The 17,945-nt window shown below is 45.9% G+C and overlaps 1 protein-coding gene across 1 annotated transcript in view; it reads left to right on the top strand.

Moving 5' to 3' along the window:
- RTN1 (reticulon 1) overlaps window positions 1-17,945 on the top strand; it is a 186,384-nt gene that overhangs the window by 111,318 nt on the left and 57,121 nt on the right. The window lies entirely within an intron of this gene.

Here is a 17,945-nt window from a genome sequence, read left to right as displayed (position 1 = left end):
GTGTCGGTGTACACACACTGCGTTGCTTATGTCGACTGTTACTGGCTTTCAGGAGCCACCCCACAATGCCCTGCACTGACAGTACAATTGATACAAGTGTTCCTGGTGAGGATGCACACTGCCGACACCAGGAATGAAGTGTCGACACACACAAGCGATGTAATTACTGTGGCGGCTGTATGCCGACATAAGTTGTCGATTTAATTTTGTAGCGTAGACATGGCCTGGGCCCTTGTGCCTTTATATCATTTTGATTAGAATTTATTTGGGTCCAATCCTGCAGTCCTGACTGTAGTCAAACTGCCTTTCTACTCTACCCAGTGTCATATATCGTGCCCATAACCCTGTCGTGTGGGCACCATCTAGTAGCGCATTAAGCAGTGTGACTCATACCAGTTAAGGGTTCTTCCCTTCTTTCTCCTTTCCTCTCCTCTGAGAGAAGGTTGTGGTTGGATTTTTGAAAACACAATTAGGTGTGAAGTGCTCACTGTTCTAATGAGCCAAGGCAGGTCGGAGAAGCACCCCTTGCAGCTGGAACAGAAAGCGGTGAGGTAGTGATGGTTCTTAGATCCTTTACCTCCACACAACCCATTGGATATTTACCCTAAATTAGGACAGTAAGACCAGAACTTTTCATAGTTTAGTCTTAATTTTATATCTGCTTGTTTTCATGACCTCATTATCAACAAACTAAAACATATCAATACAAACAACACGCCTGGTTCTGCAATACTTATACATGTGAGTGACCTTACTCAGATGCCAAGATCAGCCCCATTGGCATAACCTCCATGAGCATAGGTCTGACTCATAAGTCAGGGATCTGGTGAAGAAATAAATAACCGTTAACAAATATACAGTAGAAACTCAGAGTTACGGACACCTCGGGAATGGAGGTTGTTCTTAACTCTGAACAAAATGTTATGATGTTCTTTCAAAAGTTTGCAACTGAACATCGACTTAAAACAGCTTTGAAACTTTACTATGTAAAAGAAAAATGCTGCTTTTAACCATCTTTATTTAAGTGAAACAAGCACAGAAACAGTTCCCTTACCTTGTCAAATCTTTTTTAAACTTTCCCTCTATTTTTTAGTAGTTTACGTTTAACACAGTTCTGTACTGTATTTGCTTTATTTTTTGTCTCAGCTGCTGCCTGATTGCATGCTTCTGGTTCTAAATGAGGTATGAGGTTGACCAGTCAGTTCGTTACTTTGAGGTTCTACTGTACGCTCTGAAATTGTGCTAACCCTACACAAACTCAGCAGCGGAAGCACCAAGTCAGGCTCTTCCATGAGTTGTGTTGGCCACAGGAATGGGGGCGGGGGGATGACCAGATTTGGGGGGGGGGGGGGGGAATAGTTCAGATGAACAAATAGCTTTTTGATGGCTGGAACAGTCTGCCTGAAAGAATCCCTTCCATCCATAATAATAAGTTGGCTTGTGGTGGCCACTCTCAAGTCTTGTGAATGGAGCAAGTACAATTTCATTTTGCTAATGCTCAGATCCTGGGAAATGTTCCTGCTGCTGCTGTCGGGCCAAATGCTAAAGGTCTTAGTCTAGTGTTGGTTCTTAGCTCACACAACAGAGGGGATGGATTTAACTAAGGACTGAGTAAAAACCTTAGCAAGAACCTCAGGACCTGGCCTGTAATTATCAAAAAGGAATCATTTGGTAATGAGTAATTCAGATTTTAGGATTTGGCCTCCAGGCTAGCTTCCACTTCACCTGTTATTCCTGTCACTCAAGGGTCTTATGTTAGGGTGACCTTTGCTATGTTAAGGATAGATCAGTGTAATGCTGCTCCCGCAGTTAACCTGGGGGTTGGGAGAGCAGGAAATTACTTAAATAAAACATACTGAAATGGGAGTCTAATCCTAGTGCCTGTGAAAGGGAGGCATTGCTTAAAGATGGGTGTTTTACAACCAGGTGCTGTAATTGCATGTGGGGCAAAGCAGCTTCCCCATTACTCAGGTCAGCCAAATGCACTTGAATCCAGATCCGCAACAGCTTGAGCTGCTAGGGTCCCTTTAAAACAGAGACAACCAGATTGTGTGGTGCCCTTTATGCTATGAACAAAGGTCCAATAGAGACACGATTGGAAGCACCCAACCTATAGCCCAGGGGTCGGCAACCTTTCAGAAGTGGGGCGCCGAGTCTTCATTTATTCACTCTAATTTAAGGTTTCGCGTGCCAGTCATACATTTTAATGTTTTTAGAAGGTCTCTTTCTATAAGTCTATAATATATAAATAAACTATTGTAAAGGTTTTTAAAATGTTTAAGAAGCTTCATTTAAAATTAAATTAAAATGCAGAGCCCCCCCCCCCCGGACCGGTGGCCAGGACCCGGGCAGTGTGAGTGTCACTGAAAATCAGCTCACGTGCCGCCTTTGGCACGCGTGCCCTAGGTTGCCTACCCCTGCAGTATAGCATGACCAAATTTATGGCCTTGGTCAAGTCTGAACTGAGGTCTGTTAAAGTGACGGATTAGTGCATTAATTCACGCTATCACTCTGCCGTATTCTTTTTCAGGACATCTGCTTGGGAGTGTTGGGGGGAATGTCTCTAGTCTCCCTCCAGTGCAAATGCATAGCTGAATTCACAAGGCGCGTGAGGGAGAATGGATCTGTCTTTTTATTGTCTGCTGTTAAGATCTTGGGGAGCTTAACCTCTAAATAGACAATGGCCCAGACTCTTTGCTGCTTCCATAGGATGCAGCAGAGAGGAAGTGGATATGGGAGCTCCCTGACTGACTGACTGGTCCTACCTACAGCTTAGGGTTGCCTAGGGGCTGCTCTAATCTACCCCAGCTGTCTGTCATTCCAAAGGGACTCTATGCCTGCTGAGGATTGCTGGAGCTCTGACCTTTCCCCTTGTCCACCTGTTCGCACCACTGTTGGTGAAGTCTAAAAGGGAAGTTACCCACCCTGACTGAGAGAGCTCAGATTGAGTTGTGAGGCTGGCAGTTAGGGACCACCTTTCTATTTGCAAATGGAGCAAGTCTGATATGGAAATCAATGTGACACAACAAATATGGAAACTCCACAGTAGCAATGTTACCGAGCAGCTTTTTAGGGTATACCCACACTTTGTAAAATACACATGCAGGGGCTTTAACTCCATGACTTACCACGGACCTGTATGGTGAATTTATGGGGAACACTTTAAAAATTAACCTATTGTATTACAGTGAACCAAACCCAGCAAACTGACTCAGGTGAGTGAGGGGCTGCCAGATCGGGTCTAATGCTTGCAATGGGAGATGCTATTAATTTTGGGGCTAACAAATTAACAAAATTTGGTATTTAAAAAGCGCCTAATTTTATATTTTAATACTTCAGAGTTGGAGGGCTCAATCCTCCATTGTAGTGAGCTCATTCCCAGCCCAGCTGACAAGAGCACAGAAGTGGCTCTATTCTATCTTTCTGCCTTCTCTAATCCTGGGGCCACACCACGCTCCAGCGGAAATCAGAGCAGCCACAGGGCTGTCTGAATTTATGCTCACTAGAACACTCGTCTAGGGATTGTTCCGTTGGCCCAAGACATTCTGACAGGGGATGGGCCCTTGTGAGATGGGTGCTATGATACAGGAGTGCCCAGCTGCCCCTTTCATAAAGCTTTAGGTCCTCTGGGCTGTGGGGGTACTGGACTGAGGAATTGGCGAGTGAATTTCTGCACCAGTGGAAGAGTGGTTGGGATAAATTCTGTCCGTTCCCCTTCCCCCCACACACACACTTGTTCAAATCTGGGATATGCCAGGGATGGCATTAAACAGCTGGCTAGATCTCTTCCCTGTAAACACTGAGGGTTTTTTTTAAAATATTCCTTAGTGGTGATAGTTTTTTCCAGAGGGTTTTATTCATTACTTACTCATGCTTTGCTAAGCTGTTCCTACTGTAGGTTTTCAGCATTCTCTCTTGATACGGGGCCAGTTTCTACTGTCAGGGAGAGAGAGAGAGAAATCTCCCACTGAGTTCCATAGGAATTGCACATGAGTGTCTTTGAGCAGAATGTGACTCCATAGGCCAAACTCATCCCTGCTATAACCTCACTGAACTCAGTGGACTTACACCCAGGATGAATTTGGCCCAATGTGTTTTTCCTCAATTTTCAGCATGTATTTTCCCTTGATGAATTCCCCCCACCTTTCATTGCTTAAACTGATGTCAGTTCACTACCAAGGGCTATATCTCTTTTTGATTCACATGGGATTCCTAGGGACACCAGTGGATTTCCCCACTTGTCTCCCATTAAGTCAGCATTTGCCACTTGTATTCCCTTCATTGTTGGTGGTGGAAACTTTCCCTACCCGGCAGGGCCAGCTCCAGCTTTTTTGCCGCCCCAAGCGGCGGGGGGGGAAAAAAGAAAAAGAAAAAAAAGAAAGAAAAACCCAATTGAGGTGCTGCCAAAGAGGGCGAGAGTGAGTGAAGGGCTTGCTGCCGAATTGCTGCCGAAGACTGAAGCGGAGTTGAGCTGCCGCCGAAGTGCCACGAAGACTGAGTTGCTGAAGGACCCACCGCTGAATTCCCGCCGCAGACCGGACGTGCCACCCCAATAATGGACGGAGTGCTGCCCCTTTCTATTAGCCACCCCAGGCACCTGCTTCCTTCGCTGGTGCCTGGAGCCGGCCCTGCTACCCGGGACAGCTACTAACTAGTTTATTCTTGTTTGTCAGTGCTTAGCCAACAGTACATATGTGCTCAGCTCTGTATTTCAATAGCTGCTATTTCCCTGGGCAGACACTCCAGAGAACTCTCTGATATATCTACAAGTGTGCCAATAAACGTATGCAGCCCACTAAGGTCTCAAGTTGCAGTGGGGGAGGTTTAGGTTGGATATTAGGAAAAACTTTTTCACCAGGAGGGTGGTGAAGCACTGGAATGGGTTACCTAGGGAGGTGGTGGAATCTCCTTCCTTAGAGGTTTTTAAGGTCAGGCTTGACAAAGCCCTGGCTGGGATGATTTAGTTGGGGATTGGTCCTGCTTTGAGCAGGGGGTTGGACTAGATGACCTCCCGAGGTCCCTTCCAACCCTGATATTCTATGATTCTATGGGAGTAGAGGGCGTTCAGCACCTCACAGGATCAGGCCTTTTTATGCAGAAATATGGGCCAGATCCTCAGCAGGCATAAATCGCTGTAGCTCCATTGACTTCAGTAAAGCTATGCTAGTTTACACCAGCTGAGGATCCCAATGTTGCTAACTCACAATTTCACTGATAGTCTTGCAATATTTGGTGCTCTTCTTAAACCCCGGAACGCATATGATTAGCTGAGAATATCAGCATCCATGAAAAATAAAATAAGCTTTTAGCCCCCAGAGTTGTGGAGCAATGCTTGAAAATGTGAACCCCAAAGGCTATGACAAAGATAAATAAAAAAGTATTTTTTTTTTTAAGATCTCATTATTTTTAACCCAATCTCAAGACTGTTGGGAGGCTGACTCATGATTTTTGAACTCTTGGGGTTAGCGATGCTGGGATCTGGCCAATAATGCTTTTCTGTCTGAGGGATTAATGCACCCGTCACTGTATCTAATTAAATGGTCCCTTAAGAAGTGCTGTACATGTCTGTTTTTCCAACCTGTGAACAGTACGTTTGTTTCTCACTTGGAGAATTCACAAGGGGCTAAATGGGTTAGCCTAAAACATTCTACAGTATTTATCTTTGGGCTGGGAGACCAAGCCTACAAAATTTCAGCCTTAAAGGAGATATTCTGCAAAATAATTAGAAGTGAACAGGGGGCTGTAATAAAAAGCATCATGTAGCCAGAGCAATAGCTTTCGATACTCAAAGTCTATAATATTGGAACTTTATTAACTGCAAGAAAAAATTATAAGGCAAAGTTCATCCTTGTGGGCAGTAAAGTCAGTGATGTCATTGAGCATGAATTTAGGTCCATACTATAGTTCAGATTGTTCCCTGACTCTAGTTAGTTACTGTTAGGGTAGATGTAGGCCAAGAACTGTCAGTCATCAACCATTTAGCTTCATATATAAACATTCATGTATTTTGCAACTTATCCTTATTGTGTAGTGTGTACAAAGTACCAATGTCCATAATGATATCAGTTTACAGGACTAAACGGGCATTCTGTTACACTGATTCGACTGGATTAATTCTGGCTCTGAACATGGAAATGCAAATTGATTTTGAATTGATGCTCCATGGAATAAATGCACAGATTGTATAGCTTCTGGAGTGAGTCAATGTGAAATCACAGCATTTTACTTGAAATGCTCAGAGCCTCACTGACTGACTACATTACTGTGAGTTTGCTGTGTATCATACCTTCAGAGGATCTGTGTGTGTTTGCTTGGTACCCTATAATCACTCTTTCTCTCCCCTCTCCCTGCACCGGTGCACCCCCCAAAAAAGTACTGTGGAACACAACAGATAGATGTGTGGTTTGTACAGTGCCAATTCAAAGTCTCTATTTAATGTCTATTGCCATCCAGTGGTAATGATGAAAATGGCCAGTCATTTCTCATTTCCATTTTACCATGTCTAACAGTCATCTCTTGTAAGATAGGAGATATTGCCATTTCATTCACCATGGAGAGGCCCTGCTAGCTTTTGTCAAAGATCATAAGATTTGATTTCTCTGTGTGGCTGTGATGGGGTGTGCATTCCACACAGGAGTGGGAGGGGTTAATGGAGGCCAGATGGGCCAAATAACCTAGTAGATTGAAGGCCAAGAAGAAAGCTCTAATTAGAGGGACAGACTCACCTGTGCAGGAACAGGTGGGGCCTGTATAAAGCTGGGCTGCTGCCTAGGAAAGGCTGTAGGGAAGTAGGCTGTAGCCACTCTCTTAGGGGAGGGTGTTGAAGGCTGGCAAACCCAGAGAGGGTAGGAGCTAGTGATTTAGGAAGAAGCCCAGGGAAACAGCAAGAAAAGGTAGGACTGCATGGGGACCGTGGCTGCTTGTTTTAGGGTTCCTGGGCTGGAACCCAGTGTAGAGGGTGGACCTGAGTTCCCCACCAGCCACTGGGGAGTGGCAACGAACATCGGGGACTCCAGCCAGCCAGCAGATCTGGAAAGACTGTGACTTCCCAGAAGGGGAGGACTTTAGTGACCTGGCTGGAGGGCCAAGTCACAAAGAGAAAGCTGCAGATCCAGAAGTGAGAAGGGCTGCAGACTGAGACAGGATGGGAGATGATGCCACCGGAGGGAGAGAGGAAGCTGGCAGAGCTAATTCCCAGGATGGCCAGCAGGAGGTGATGTGAGCAGTGAGTTACCCCATGACAGTGGCACACACTCATTTGATCACATGTGCTCTGGTCAGAGTCCTACAATCACTGGCTACATTAGTATTTCCCTCCCTTTCCTTTTGCAAAACAAATAGATGAAGATGGCTGCCAGCTCAGCTGACTTTAGCTTTCTTAATACTGAAACTGCAGTCTGCCCATTCATATCAAGCCTTTATTTATACTCAATATTTTATATTAAGCCAAACAGAAAGAACCACTGACATGTAACTTCTCGCTGTAACTGTAACCTAGAGTCTCTGGTTTGTTGTAAGAAAATCCTGGCTTGCAGCATCTCAGATTTCAATATATCAGGAAAAACTGAACAACAGGCAGGGCTAGATCCACAGCTGGCATGAACTGGCAAAGCGCTCTTGATTTCTGTGGAACCCGCTGAGGATCAGGCCCAGTAACTGATTTAAATAGGCTTATATGCCGATTAAGAAAAGTCCTATTGGCTATGGAAAAAGGCCTGCGTGAGCACTCTGGGCATCTGCAATCAAGCCAAGGCTGAACTGAAGCAAATCAGAAAGAAGGCCAGTCAGATCAGTGGCTTTCTGTCCAGCTCTTGTATTCCCATTAATTTAAAAAAACCCTCTCAAACAAGGAGGAGGGTATGTCAGGGAAGGGCAGAGGAACTATTTGGGGATGGATATAACAGACTTGATATACTGCTCTCTAGCACATTAAGCATATGATTAAGTGTTTTGCTAAATCAAGGCCTTCACCATTGGTGAAGCACCTTTGTCTCACCTGTAAGTGTGTCATGTACTGTTCCCTTGAACATTGTCCATTAATCTGGATCATAGCTGGGGTGGCACAGCTGGGAAGCCATCAGTCTCTGGAAAAAGAAATGTTTCTTTTCTACGTTTCTCTTCCTCCCCCCCCCCCCCCAACATTGACTTTGAGTGCTATGAAGTCAGTCTCATGCCTTCCAAGGGGCCAGCATTCCTGAGTCCTAGTCCAAGCCCTGCCATTGCCTTGCTTTGGGTAAATCACTTTGCCTTTCTCTCTGTTTTCCCCATCTGTAAAATGGGGATAATAATACTTATGCACCTACTTCTCTGGGATGTTGTGTAGAGTTATTACTTAATGTCCCTTCTGTGCTTTGAAAATAGGACTTGTCTATGTGATTGCATGAGGTTGTGAATTTTAGAGCATGCCAATATGGAGTGCTCTAACTGCCCCATGTAGACCCTGTTAGCATGAAGTAGGAGGTACCTAGTTTGTGTTGATGTAGTCCCATTTCAAGCAGGACTCCATTCATTTTTACAAGGTACCTTTTGGTTTGTGCCTACAAGGAACAGTTAAAGCACAACATGTTACCATGCTCTCCAGTTGATTCTCCCCCACCCCCTGAAGATTGCATCTTGCCGCCATATATACAAGCCCAGTAAAATGCACAGTATTGTTATTGTCAAGAATTCTGGCATTGGTGAGATCTACGGTGAAAACCACACAATGCTTATAAATATGAGCAAGTGCTGAACGACGATGTATACAGACCTGGTGTCAAATTCTATCCTCAGTTACTCCATGGGTTTTAATGGGGTTACCACAGTTGTAACTGAGGGCAGAATCTGACGCCATATGTAACTTCAGCTGGAAATTGAGTCCTCTGCATTTACCCATTTGTTAGACAACACCTCAGCTTCTCTTAACCCCACTCCCTATGGCTGTTCATGTTATAAAATCAACTATCCGCCCTTTTATTTTTATACTAAAGGCAAACAAAACAGAGGTTTACTCTATTGTTCTAAAAAATAATCTTATTTTGAGTCCTATGCATGTAACTTTTCCTTAGTCTCTATGTCCTATCCTAGACTTCTGCGCATGGGTTCTCCCACTTCATACCTGGCCACTCCAGATAGACTGAACGAACACATTATTAAAATCAATGGAAGGATTCTCTTCCTCACAGAGGAGGGGTGGTCTAGTGACTACCTTGAGTGCCTAAGGATTAGAAGACCTGGGTTCAATTCCTGGCTCTGTCACAGGGAGGGTGACCAGATGCCCAAATTTTATAGGGACAGTCCTGATATTTGGGGCTTTTTCTTATATAGATGCCTATTACTCCCAACCCCCAGTCCCAATTTTTCACACTTGCTGTCTGGTCAACCTAGTCACAGGTTACCTGGGACACCTTGGGTAAGTCGGTCTCTTGCTTTCGTTCTGTTTGTAAAATGGGGTGATAGCACTTCCTTTTGACATGGGGGTGTGATAAGGATAAATCTATTACAGACTGTAAGGCGCTCAGATACTGTGGTAATGGGGGTCATATAAGTACCATAGACAGACTTCAGTGGGCCTTGGATGGGCTCCATAGCCTTCATGTATTTATTCCCAGGGATATGACTTTTTTTGCCCTCGAGCAGTCTGGCCTGTGCCCCGCTGGGTCCCCTCCTGCAGAACAGCCCCTCCCTGCCCCGGGCTCAAGTGGCTTCATTGTGTAGACTTTGGCAGATGGAGGCACCAAGGCAGTGGAGAACGAGAGCCAGATCACATTCTATGCAGTGGATCAGCTGCTGAGTCTATGATAAGCCCAGCACCCATCTCTGTAGGATTTCCATCTCGTCACAGAAATGAGCAATACGCCTACCGTCTCAGTAGCTAAGCACCATTTATTTCTTTGCAAGCAGTTGTACGGTAACAGCCATCAACGGCCCACAGAGCTCATAATATGGCTTCTGTTTGTGCTGAACAATTAATTGCTGTTCATGCCCTGTAAAGCCCTCTCTTGAACCATCCCTCGTCAAGCACAGTGGCAAAAGAGGCACCCTGCCATGTGCTTTCAGGAGATAAGAGAAGCAAGGAACTCCTCCATTAATCTTTGCAGGGGAGCCCCAGACTCCCTGTTGCTGCATTATGAGCCACAGCAAACCTATCAGAATAATTTGTTTCAGTGATAACATTATGAAAGACCCCTCAATAGCCTGTACTCAATAGAGCAGGCAGTGACTGTTTCCACCCGAGTGAAATTTCAGTTGTAGCTCCACATTTCCCAAAAATATCATGCAGAGGCATTTAAAAAGAATGGAAACAAACCTTTGTCAGGGTTGGGTTTTTTTATTATTATTATTATTTTAATGTCTGTGTCTACCTAGGGCTGTTGCCATGGCAAAGCAGATTTTTGCAGCTTCACAATAAATTTGTTTTTCAATAGATGCCTGGGAGTTCTATTTATCAGGAGTGTTTTTGTTAGAAGGAACCTTGCTGGAATAACATTAACACATCCCTTGTGTCGAAAGCACGTTGGTTGCTCGTGAGGTGGTTTTGGAGGAAGGGAGACGTTTGGTAGAACGATTTAACAATCTGGGACTCGTTTGTCATCGCCATGTTTGAAATAGACTGACTCTGTAATCCGCAGTAATCTGTGGCTGAGCTTTGAACATAAGGAAATGTTAGTTTAATATTTTAGTGCCATCTGCTGTAAGTTCTCCCACATCCTGGCCCATCTGGTTTACTTGCATCGCTTTACTTTTTATCATGCTCTGATAGCTTTGCATCATTCAGAAATCCCCCGTTTGTAAAAGGTGTAAATGAAGGGGTCTTTCCTGACCTTGATTTGTGTGGCACTGAGTGCAAACAATTCCTTTGCCACAGTGCATAGTGTTTAATTTCCTGTAGGCACCATTGTTTATCTTCACACATCGTACAGAAAGTAATTAAACATCTATGTAGGGAGGAAGGATGTTCTTTTGGTTAAGACACTGGAATGGGAGATCTGGGTTCAGTTTTCACTTTGCCACAAACCCGTTGGGTAAATCCCAGTATTTCTCTGAGCCTCATTCCACATTTGTAAAGCCAGGTATTAATACTTCCTTTCTTCCGCCCTTTGTCCTAGACTGCAAGCACTTCAAGGTAGGGACTCTCTAGCACCTAGCACAATGGGACTCCAATCTCCTTGATGGAACTTCCAGATGCTACTGAAATACAAATAATGTGAGTGCAGGACCCAATTCTGTCCTCCACCATCTGCATGCATTGTCACCAAGGGCTGTATGCACATAACCAAGGGCAGAAATTGGCCCCCAGACATTGCCTGTCCATATGCAGTGTCTACGAGGATAAAAAGGAGAGGCGAGCCTTCAACATGGTTACATACTGGAGTAGTCATTCAGCCAGTCGGGGTAAGCCACAGGGGTAAGCCAGCCAGACTTCAAGGAGAGCTCAGGTTCCAGCTCTGATCTGTGACTAGTTTCCACACAGGCCACGGGAGTTCTGGGACTTGTAGTTCCCCAATTGATAAGCTGCAACACGGCCAGCTGGGAAGGGGAAGCAGGAAATAAGGGGAAGCAGGAATAGTGAGAGGGGAGAGTTGGAGACAGAGTAGCAGCTTGTAGGAGAGGTTCAAATGTTATCACACTCTGTGTTAAAGACCACCAGTAGTGCCCCACTGAGAAAGGAGCCCTGGAGGGGCTTGGCTGAAGATGCCTGGGAAAAGGCTAAGAAGAGGGCCTAAGAGAATACACAGGAAGTCCCCTGGGGAAGAGTGAAGCAGAGTGGCTTTTGAGTGGAGTGGAGAGCTGCCTCATGATCTGGGGCAGGAACCTGTGGTAGAGGGAGGAGGTGGGCTTGGTGGTGGTGTGCAGGCCCTGCAACCAAGGGGAAGGACTTAGACAGGAAACTGTAGCCTGAATGCTGCCCTGATAAGAGGAGACAATGGCCCAGGGAGGGTGAAGGACAACTTGTTCTGCTGAAGCTCTCTGTTTCCTGTGGAGCCTGTTTATGTTGGAGGAGAGAGTTTTGACCAAATTACCCAACCAACCTCAAGGGGATAGTCTCCGATGGGGGAACTGAGGCAACAGCTGCACCTGGTGGTGGAGAGGTAAGCTGCCCTTGTGCCGTAATAAATAGGACTACCTGGGAGTACAGGGATAATGCAAAGGAAGCAATTGCAAACATAATTAGAAGATAACCTGCTGCAACAAACCTCAGCCATGTGGGAAACTGGGCTGTGTGTCACAGGGAAGTTCACCAGAACAAATGAACTGCTAGGTCATTCTCCATTTGATTGCTCCTAGTGTGGTTTTCGGACGAGGCCTGGCTTTGAAAAGGGCCTCAGCCTGAGTCACCTCCCATTTTGCCCTGGAAATTATTTGGGGGTGCCAGTGGTAATGTGTAGCCATCCAGCTAACGGCCTCACTCCCGGGCACAATGAGATAGCAGGATGTCTAAATAACATTGGCTGCATCCGCAGATAATTACAGGTGCAAAATGGTAGGCTGCTAATCCAAGTCAAACCCATTGTGTATTATGGCATGTCTGTATTGGGAGACAATGGGTGTCCTATAGCAGGGAGTGGGATGGATGGGAAGAGATCTCTAGCCATATCCATGGTACCCAGGTTACAGGCATACAGCTGAGGAATAATAGACGTCTTAAGCATGAAGCACTTTCTGCTTGAAAGCTGTTCCGCTGATGAAGCTGCTAATCCCAGTTAAAATAGTGTGTGTTGCTAACAATCCCTTGTCTCTAACATTTTAACTGGGGTATTTGAAGAAGGGCCCCCTGGGATCCATGTGTCCTTTGAGTTGGCTAAAATAAGCCCAGATTTGGATACCTTTACTGTTGTTTAGTAGCACCTTACTCCGTGAGTAGTCCCATTGATGCCAGTGGGACTACTTATAGAGTAAGGTCCTACTGAATGTGAGTAAAGATGTTGGAATCTGGCCCATAATATTGATACTAAAGCCTGTCTGTGTGCATGCCTATAGATAGAAAGACTGTGTGACCTAGTGGATAGGGCACTGACTTGGTAGCCAGGAGATCTGGATTCTTTTCACTGATATGCCCCTAAGCAGCTGTGTGACTTAAGTTATTTTATCCATCTGTGCCTTTGTTTTCCCTCCCACACATTGTCTGTTTAGGTTGGAAGCTCCCTGAGTCAGAAACTTAGTGTGTGTACAGCGCCTAGCACAATGGGGGCCTGACCTCGGCTGGTGCCTCTGGTATTACTGCTGTAGTAACAATAAAACACTGACTGAAAATATAATGTAGGCAAATCTCCTGAAAAGTTGTTCAGATTTGATCCAAGTTTTGCACCAACTGTGTCAAATCCTGGGAGCTGGCTGTAAGGCCAAAAGGATTTGCTCATTTGGAATGAAACAGCACGGGCCAAATTCACACCTGGCGTAAGTGGGTGCAACTGCATTGATTTCAGCTGGACTCTGGGGATCTTTGTGATGTATGTTCGGACTCTTTTTCAGGCTGTGGTAAAACAGCTTACTCTCTCCACTTGCTTCCATCAACCTATCTTCATTTTCTTCATGTAAAAACACAAGAATTCTGGCAGGGATCCAGAGAGAAAAGGAGGAAAATCAGTTTATCGTGGCAGCATCTCTCACTTCTGAAGAAGCAGAGACTGCGCGTGGCTCTGCACCGAAAGCTGATCATGTCTGTGTGAACTGGGTTTGTTTTGAGCATGCAGTGTGTGGGACACCAGGCTGGGCACTTCCCAGATGGGGTTGGACCCCATTGGTGACATCTCTTCCCCCATGGATGAAGCCCGAGTGACAAATTCGCTGTATTGGAGCAAACGGGTGGAGGGGGTCACATTGCTATGTGGGACGTAGAGTCCTTACAAAGTAGGGTTCTGCTCTACAGCTTTCCCCGGGCTGCTCCTATTGAATCATCCCACTGTCCTGGGCACCTTCTTCTTTGCTCGCACAGGCACTGTGGTCCTGACCCTGCATTGCATCTTGGTTCAGAAACCTCCCGTTGTATCTGCTGTACTCTGGGTCTGTCTCCTACCCAATCTCTGTTAACCCTCTGATGCCACCTGGAGCAAATGGTAGCAGGTGATGAGGGTTCTCAGCTGCTGCCCAATGAAATAGCTATGGGGCAGAGGGCCACACAGGAGAGAACATCTGCTGTATTGCTGAGTACTGTGCCGAGGCTGTGTTAGGAACTCTGGGTGGCTGCCTGTGACCCTCAGCATGAGGTTTTGCCACCAGTGTGCTAGTGGCTTTGTGGAGCGGTATCTCCCCCAGGGGTGAGGTCCAGCACTCACAGAACTGCAGAGTACGCGGCTATATATTCCTCTGCAGTAAGTTATGCTGCGGAACAGAAAACCGGCCCTCCCCTGCTTTCAATTCCTGCTTCCCCCTTATAGACGAATTCCCCCCAACCCTTCCTTACCTGTCCTGCCTATCACCCCAATCTGACCCCACTCACCAGGGCTGATTGCCTCCTGAGCTCTGACTGCCTGTGCTCTGAGATCAACTCACCTCCCTGGCTTGCCCCCACATTCCCGCCCATGCATCCTCTGGGGTCCTGCTGGCCAGCCCAGTTTCTCCTTCCAGTCCCTGACTTGGATGGCCTGGTGGTTTGTTCCTTCAGGGGTGAATGAAGTTGCTGTGGGAGTGGAAAGGAGGGACAGGCTAGGACTCATTCCTGGTAAGAACCCCAGCCAGCTCTTGTCTCCCTGCTATGAACACCCTTCCTAGAATTCTTTGAGGGGGTCAACAAGCCCTTGGGGGACCAAGGGGATCCAGTGGATATAGTGTACTTAGATTTACAGAAAGCCTTTGACAAGGTCCCTCACCAAAGGCCCTTACGCAAAGTAAGCTGCCACAGGATAAGAGGGAAGGTGCTCTCATGGATTGGTAACTGGTTAAAAGATAGGAAACAAAGGGTAGGTATAAATGGTCAGCTTTCAGAATGGAGAGAGGTAAATAGTGGTGTCCCCCGGGGATCTGTTCTGGAACCAGTCCTAGTCAACATATTCATAAATGATCTGTAAAAAGGGGTAAACAGTGAGGTGGCAAAATTTGCAGATGATACAAAATTACTACAGATAGTTAAGTCTCAGGCAGACTGTGAAGAGCCACAAAAGGATCTCTCAAAACTGGGTGACTGGGCAACAAAATTGCATTTATCAACATTAAATTTCATCTGCCAAGTAATGCACATTAGAAAGCATAATCCCAACTATACATATAAAATGATGGGGTCTAAATTAGCTGTTACCACTCAAGAAAGAGATCTTGGAATCATTGTGGAGAGTTCTCTGAAAACATCCACTCCATGTGCAGCAGCAGTCAAAAAAGCAAACAGAATGCTGGGAATAATTAAGAAAGGGGTAGATAATAGGACAGAAAATATCATGTTGCCTCTATATAAATCCATGGTACGCCCACATCTTGAATACTGTGTGCAGATGTGGGTGCCCCATCTCAAAAAAGATATATTGGAATTGGAAAAGGTTCAGAAAAGGGCAACAAAAATAATTAGGAGTGTGGAACGGCTTCCATATGAGGAGAGATTAATAAGACTGGGACTTTTCAGCTTGGAAAAGAGACAGCTAAGGGGAGATATGATTGAGGTCTATAAAATCATGACTGGTATAGAGAAAGTAGTTAAGGAAGTGTTGTTTACTACTTCTCATAACACAAGAACTAGGGGTCACCAAATGAAAGTAATAGGCAGCAGGTTTAAAACAAATAAAAGGAAGTATTTGTTCACACAACGCACAGTCAACCTTTGGAACTCCTTGCCAGAGGATGTTATGAAGTCCAAGACCATAACAGGGTTCAAAAAAGAACTAGATAAGTTCATGGAGGATAGGTCCATCAATGGCTATTAGCCAGGATGGGCAGGAATGGTGTCCCTAGCTTGTTTGCCAGAAACTGGGAATGAGCAACAGGGGATGGATCATTTAATGTTTCTATTCTGTTCATTCCCTCTGGGACACCTGGCACTGGCCAATGTTGGAAGACAGGATACTGGGCTAGATGGACCTTTGGTCTGACCAAGTAGGGCCGTTCTTATGTTCTTCTTTCCCAGGAACGAGGAAGCCAGTCAGTTGCACAGGGGTTAAGAAAACAAGCAAATCAGGGCTGCTAATGCTTACTGGGGGTAGCATACCCTCCTCATGGTAAAGGTGAGATGGAACAGCTGTAATCACATGCCAGGCTTTGCTTCTCTTCTTGGACTCCTCTCCTGTTTACGAAATGCCCTTCTCCTGACAGGCACATTAGTGGCAGTGCTTCAGCACAGGATGACACCAGAGCAAAGCTTTGAGTGGCAGGGTCCCTTGGCTTCCCCTGCTCCTGAGCTGTTGCTCACATGCCCTCTCAATTTTTATAGCCATCCTCTGTTGCCTGGAGGGATTGGTGGAATGAAACCAGGACTAAGCCTGCTAAGGATCTATGTAAGGTTTTAGTAAGCTCATGTTAGAGCAATGGGAAACACCAATGGGTTATCTTGTCCATCTCCCCACTAATGCAGAGTGGCTCTTCGTGGTAGAGTGACCATTTTGGTGTAGTGTCGAATGATTTAAGGGAAGGGGCTCCCGCCAATCCATGTAGGAGACATTTTGGCAGTCTGACTTGCCTCCCTGTCAGGAAAACTGCTGGGCATTCAGCCGAGATCTTACAGTGTTTGGTTTCATTCTGCTGTTTTAATGCATCGCCCTCCCAGATGCACAGAGGGCAGGGCGTGAGAGCAGGCTTGAGGAGCTGTCCCCCTCCCAAAGGGACCATAGACAGTCACAGTTCCTGCATCGGGAGTGTGCTCCCCAGAGGAGGATGTTGCCCCAGTGTGGACAGGGAGGAGAAGATCCCACCAGTCAGTCGCCAGTGTGAGAAAGTGAACCAGGGGATGTGGGGACCATGTCAAAGAGCAGTGCTCCCCACAGCCTGCACACTACCCTTCCAACCACTGGTGCTCCTCCTTCACCCCTTTGGAAATCTCCTCACAGGTGGCTGACAGCTCTTCCTCTGTGCCATCAACTGGGATCACTAGCTTGCAAGAACAATGGTTCCACCACCTCCTCTAGCCCAGAAACTTCCCTTGATGTGACCCTGAGAAATGTCTCACTCCTCACATCCCCTGTAAAACTCTACTTTTGTCCGTAGCCTTCGAAACTGCAACATCTTGGGCCACAGGTTGTTCCTTATCCCATCCAAACCGCTCTCCTAAAACCCAGCTGTAGGCATGATACTTGGTCTCCATTGTTGTTTACGCTGTTCTATTCAGGTTTTTATACCATGCTCATCAGAGTAGTATCTGAGCACCTTCCAATAGTGCATTAAGCAGCGTGACCGACATCTGTGACATGTTGTTTATTCTCTCATCCTTTCTCAGGGGAAGAAGAGTGTGCAGGGGCGTGTCTTGTTTTGGCAGGGTTTTTTTCTTTGTGGGTTTTCATTTAACTATACCTGTTGCTATGTATTTCTATATTAGAGAAGGCAGGTCAAACAAATGGGCTGTGCACATAGGTGTTAAAGTCAAATTTTTCAAACTTAGTTGCCTGAAGTAAGGCCATTTAAATCCAGTTAGGCACCTAAATGCAAGTGGTCTGAGCATTCACCAGTCCTATTGGAGTCAACAGGAACTGCAGGTGCTCGGGCCACAGCTCTACTTCAGTGGATTTAACCCCCCAGGTTTAAGCACTTTGGCCTAAGGTGATAATATTTCAAAGGCACTTAACAGTAGTTAGACTAGATAGAGCAGAACACGCATCTTCTCTCAGGGCTGCCATCAATTCACTACCTGTGCATGAGCTAGGCATGGCAGTATATTAAAAACACTCACATGATGTGGCAGAAAGAATCACCTCTAAGAGCAAAGGCCTCTGAAGGTGTGTCTTAAGGCCAGGTCACCCACAGACCAGCGTGGAGAGCTGTCCGGTAACCCCACCAGACCGGGCTGTGTTTAGAAATTGTCATAATTTTAAAAAACCACAGCAATTTGTAAA

The sequence above is a fragment of the Emys orbicularis genome, chromosome 4, assembly GCF_028017835.1.
Source record: "Emys orbicularis isolate rEmyOrb1 chromosome 4, rEmyOrb1.hap1, whole genome shotgun sequence".
Classification (NCBI taxonomy): Eukaryota; Metazoa; Chordata; order Testudines; family Emydidae; genus Emys; species Emys orbicularis.
The sequence above is the reverse complement of the archived record's forward strand: the minus strand, read 5'-3'. Positions and strand labels throughout refer to the sequence as shown.